The following is a 6,000-nucleotide window of genomic DNA, read 5'->3' as shown; positions in this document are numbered from 1 at the left end:
TCAATTTATTGGCAGTACTTTTTCGACCGTAATCATTTCGCCCAGATTCAAGAAGCTGTGATAGATGAAACTGGTCGCAGACCACCAAACAATCACCATAACCTTTTTTTGGTGCAGTTTTGGCTTCAGGAAGTATTGTGGAACTTCTCCGGCATCTAACCACTGTGCCGAACATCGCCGGTTGTCGTAGAGGATCTACTTCTCATCACACGTCACAATCCGCTTGAGAAATGGGACATTTTTGTTGCGCAGAACGAGCGTAGACGACACCTCAAAACGACAATTTTTAAAAATTTTCATTCAATTCATGCAGCACCCATTTATCCAACTTTTTTGACTTCCCTATTTCCTTTGAATGGCAAACAACTGTTAAGTGGTTGACCTTAAGTTCAACAGCAACTTCTCATGTGATTTTGCAAACATCGGCTTCAATTAAGGCTTTCAAATGTTCGTTATCAACCACAGTTGGCTGGCCGCAACCGTCTTCATCTTCGAGGCTCTCATCACCATTGCGAAATTTCTTGAACCACACGTTCATTAGTGGTTCCTGGGTCATTGATATCACAAGCTGTCTCGGCAGCTTTTCGGCCTATTTTGAACTGGAATAAGAAAATCATGCGGATTTTAATTTTGTCCATGTTGTTGAAAAGCCTGCAAAAAAAAATGAATGAAGAGATTAAGAACGGTAACGAATAACACGATTCGATAGAACGAAAAACGCCCTTCAAAATGATATCTGACATGGCTATGTATATCGATGAATTAATTCAGAAATCATATATAAAAGTAACATGTGATATCGTTTTTGCACCAACGTAATATATATGGTGCTCAGTACTGTATAATTCTGGGGGTTTCATTTAAGGAAAGCATAACTGGGAGTTGTCAGTGGAAGCTGCGAGTTAGAAAGGCAAAATCATAGCGAACCTATTTATTTGTCAACAGTTACCAGTTGATGCTAATTGACAAGAACGTCTATTACTGCTCCTATTCAAATAAACTTATTCTATATAATTATAAAACTTTATGGACCGTGCGCCCTTGTTTGAATCTTGTCTTCGACAATCAGGTGATTCCATCTTTTAAAAAAGGGATGACAAGTGAAAAATATATATATGCCTCTAGCCATGGCTCAGAGGCTAAGGAACGAGGGTGAAGAGTTGTGTGTTTTTGTTTCCATTCTAGCTGATAGCACCCAAGTCATATATATTTTTAGTTTTGATCTCACTATTATATATTAGGTTCAATATAATAATCAATAGAGAATTGTCTCTATAATAATAAATATGTAATCTGCATGAATTAAAATATCATATTTAATAGTATCTCACGACTGGGCAACGTCTGGCAGCCTGCTAGTTATTATATATATTGTTTTCCACTTCATATATTCTTTCTTTTTTTCTCTCTCCAGATTAATTTCAATTTTTCTTTTTCGTGCAATCAAAGAATCAAGAGTTGATTGTTTTATTAAATAGAGTACCATACATACAATATATGAAATCTGCAATATATAAAATATCTAATATAACATTTTGAATAAAAAAAAGTTGATAAAATCCGGTTTATATATATATATATATATATATATATATATAAGCGAAAATGTATGTATGTGTGTTCGCTTTTTCTGTATGTCAACAAAAGGCTTTTTTCAGAGAAGCGGTCGCTCGCTTCACAACTTTTTAAAACTTTTTATATCACATATAAATCGTAATATCTCACAGTTAACAACGAAGCTCGCCTGTCTATTTAATTTGCTCGATTTCGGGAAGATAAATATTCAATATTTGTCGCTCGCTGCATGTGGGTTAGTCTTTTTCCTATAACATCTTGGGGGAGGGGAAAAAAAAGCATTCAGCAGTAAATGAATACTATCCTGCAGTCAAACTTGACCTCATTAACTCATTAAAATGGGCACCTTCTAAATCCAAGTAATTAAATAAATTCAAACGTGTTTCCGTTAGCATCTCGCGGTGGGGCAATGGTTAACATTGCACTTTTTTTTTTTCACACTTTAATTTACAACTTTGCCTCAACAGTTCGGGTTCGATCCTCATACTTACTTTTTTTTTTTTTTTTTAACCCCCCCCCCACACACACACACCTCCAAACACCCGGGCAACGCCGGGTACCTCTCACTAATATATATATAAATTGAAAAAGAAAAAGAAACAAAACTCGTTTATTGATGTTATTGTTTCACATGATGTCAATGTGAATGACTATATTCGTCTCAATGAACGATTGAAGCAGCATGCTCCATCACATACATCTAGAAAATGGAGTTGTTAAACCTGACATAGTGATATGGGACAAGTAGGAGAAAATAGCAACCCTAGTTGAAGTTTGTGTCCCTAATGATGCAGGGTTAAATAGGGCTGGGAAGGAGGAAGATAACGAAATATCAAGGTCTTACGTACGACAAGAAAAACAAATGGAATCTTCAAAAGATCTCCATCATTCCAGGAGTAATTATAGGAGTAACCAGACTCATGAAAAAGAACTCCAAAAACTGCCTGGCATAGATACCCGGTGAACTAAGCGCAAGATGGATACAAACAAGTGCACTTAAAGGGATGTTTAGAATCTTAAAACGATCTCATGGTTTGAAATTTTATTTTTATTTTTTTTTTTTAATTTTCACCCAAAACAAGGCACAGTGCCACTTTGAAGTAGGGGGCTACTATCGGGAACGTAAGTTGAAGGGATACTATGTAGGGAGTTGAACAGCAAGGTGTCTGTTCACATTAAACTTGAACTTCTGCATGTCAGTACAGTTGAGAAAGCAGAATCCCGGAAGGGAGTTCCAAAGTCTAGCAGTTCTGGGGGAGAAACTACTGGAGTAGAAGGCTTTCTTACACTTAGGGATCTCTACTGCGAAGGGGTGGGATTTAGCTGTTTGTCGGGTTTTTCCACATCGAGTTTGTCGGGGGGGTATTCACGTCTGTTTGAGATAGCAGGATAATATCTGACATCTTGTAGGATGGTCTGTCCCTAGCAAAAACATAATAAGAAAATTGGGAAAAAGAAAAAAAGAAAAAATACATGCACATCTAATTTAATTGTCTCCCCACCAGGACTGAGTTTAAGACAAGGTCTGTTTTTAATGTGAAAATATCCAGATGCGGCTTTTGAGATGCTCTTGTGATCTACAAAAGTTCTATCTCTTCAGTTGTTTTGGAAATTTTTAATAAGCCATTTTTTTTCCTTTTCTTTTTTCCTATCTTTATACTTTTTTGATTTTGTTTTTTTAATAAAATAATTATTTTTATTTTTAATACCTTTTTTTTTTTTTTAATAAAAATAATTTTTATTTTTATTCCTTTTTCTTTTTTTAATAAAATAATTCTTTTCTTTTTTATACCTTTTTCTTTTTTTTAATAAAAATATTTTTCTTTTCTCTTCTTTTTATACCTGTATAGTGTCAGCAGGTAAGTGTGCATAGATTGTGTGAATAAAATGGTGATCCCCGAAAAAAAAATTTTTTTAACTTGCTGCTCGAAGAATTAATGCAAAACAATTTGAATGCTGAAAAAAAAAAAAAATGGGGATTTAGAAAAGAAAAAGAAAATTAGTTATTTTTTATTTATCTTTTTTTTTTTTTTCCTAATTGCTACTTTGACTTCTGACTTTGTTTTCTGGATCAACTAACCAAAGCTCAACACTAACTCACAAATGCACCCTTTTGGATGAGGCTTGACCGACACAAGATGGCTCAAAATATCTTCTTCGCTCTATCAAAGCAGACTCGGTTTTCACGATGAATGAAGGAATGATCTTTTTTTTTTTTTTTTTATAGATTTCAAAATTGCCAACATTAAATTTTAGCATGTTTTGGTTTTTCTTTCTTTGTTTTAATGCTTATGGGTGTTTTTTTTTTTTTTTTCTTGCTTTGAAAAAAAAAAAAATGTTTGATTTTCATATATATGACGTTGACCTTACATTAAACTGATTTTCTCTCAATCCACAACTGCTGGGTGGGATTCTAATGCATACAATTATTGCGGTCTAATCAATTTTCTTATGTAAAGTCATGTAACAAGTCGCTATTTCAATGAAAAAAAAATCCATTACACAATATATATATATATATATATATATATATATATATATTCTTTTTTTTCTTACAAAGAAGTCACCACTTATCAATGTCTGGAAGCCACTCGAGGATAAGTGTCAAGGAGTGTACAGTGGTCAAGGGGAACATGTCAGTCATCATTAGCAGTGGAAATTTGGTAAATTGGATTACTTAAGGGGACGGTTCATCAAGAATTTGTTTACATTGGACTTGAAGACTACCAAATTGTAATCAGTTGGAAAACAGGCAAACGGAAGAGTTCCACAGGCGTGCAGTACTAAGAAAGAAGCTTTGTTCATGGAATCTACATTTAGGTTTAGGCACAGATAAAGAGTAGGGGAAATTATTGATAGTGGTTTCAGATAGGCGAGTGTTTTTTATTTTATGAAAATCAGGCCAAGGGGGACCATAGATTGAAGCTCAGACAAACACTTGAATAAAACAGAGACAGGCTTGCGTTGTCTCTTCTGTGGGAAAGAGATTGCAGGGTAGAGAAAAGGGCATCCCCCCACTAGGCTACGAAGTCTATTTTGAACTTTGTCAAGGCGCAGGATAAGCTGCTTCTAGCCCAGATGTATTTTAGAAAAGGAATGATTTATTCTTAGCAATTGATTGTCCAGTGAGCTGCAAAGTCAAAAGAGGAAAAGAAAGAAAGGGTTACTTATTTTATAAGAACATGGCCTTATTATTTAACTTTTGTTAACTTTACTATGAATCACACATTCAGTTGCTTCTTGTATGAATTATAATTCAATACAGGAATTGGAGCTGTTTTCTTTTTTGACTTTCCAGGTATGTTCATGTATGTTAGACATATGAGGACTGAAAAGGTGTTCAGAGTGATTGTTATTGACAAGATAGTTAATTTTATAGGTCTTTACCAAGTTAATTATTAGACATCAGAACTTTAAGGAAATCTCCATAAATTATCTTTCTTCCACCCTTATCCTTCATAATTTTTTTTTCCTTGAGAGTCACCCCTTTATCAAGGCCACTCAAGGATAAGGGTTAATGAATATATGATGATAGTGTAGTAATTGTTAAGGATGTTGATTGGGTAGAATTTGATTATTTATGGAGACAGCTCAACAAGAACTTGTTTACATTGGATTTGAAGGCTACCATGTTGTATTCAACTGGGAAGCAGGCCAATGAAACAGTGTTCCACAGGTAGTTATACCCACAAAGATTGATGTGCCTTTAAACAGACAAGCCAAACCAAGGAAATAACATTAAAAGAACGTTTCTCATTTTTTTGATAGCTAGTTATGGTTACCTGGCATTTCTCTGGATTTATTAATGTCATTTTAGTATGAATTTAAAAATTTATTTTATAAACATGCAAGTCGCAAAGATATGGAGAGATGGGGACGTTCACTTTCTAAGGGAAGTAACATATTTAAACTTCTCTTAGATTTTGAGCTTTTTAGGTAATTGTTTAAAATTATCTTCATTGCTGGAATAATTATTTAAAAAAAACACAAATTGCATTTTTTTTTTTTTTTTTTTTTTTTTTATAGTATAAAGAATATGCTGCCAGTATAAAAAGAAAAACATGACTAGTCAGAATCAAATATTGATTTGTCAGATGTCTAACTATTTAGGATAAATGTGGAAACTTTGAAAATAATCTCTTTTCTCTCTGTCTCGTCCCCCCCCCCCCGAAAAAAAAATTACATCAGCATGACCTGTGTATCATCAAAGCTTGCATAGCAACTTTTGAATTCATTGACCGTGCTTTGAGTTCATGTAGGCGTTGAGACAGGAAGATTATGTCTGCTGCGTTGCCATTGCTTTCCAGACTTACATAAAGTGCTTGTTAGTCCCAAATTATTACCCATCTGGCATTATTCAAGATTAATGCCACTTGTTTGGCAAGATGTTGGTGTCATGTGGTTATTTAAAATTGTGAAATGTGG

The 6,000-nt window shown here is 34.1% G+C and overlaps 1 protein-coding gene across 3 annotated transcripts in view; it reads left to right on the top strand.

The window, feature by feature from the left end:
* Positions 1-6,000, top strand: part of LOC145287790 (tyrosine-protein kinase Src42A-like) — a 430,888-nt gene that overhangs the window by 360,588 nt on the left and 64,300 nt on the right. The window lies entirely within an intron of this gene.

Source organism: Euprymna scolopes, chromosome 11 (assembly GCF_053919585.1).
Source record: "Euprymna scolopes isolate OS-2025 chromosome 11, ASM5391958v1, whole genome shotgun sequence".
Classification (NCBI taxonomy): Eukaryota; Metazoa; Mollusca; class Cephalopoda; order Sepiida; family Sepiolidae; genus Euprymna; species Euprymna scolopes.
The sequence above is the reverse complement of the archived record's forward strand: the minus strand, read 5'-3'. Positions and strand labels throughout refer to the sequence as shown.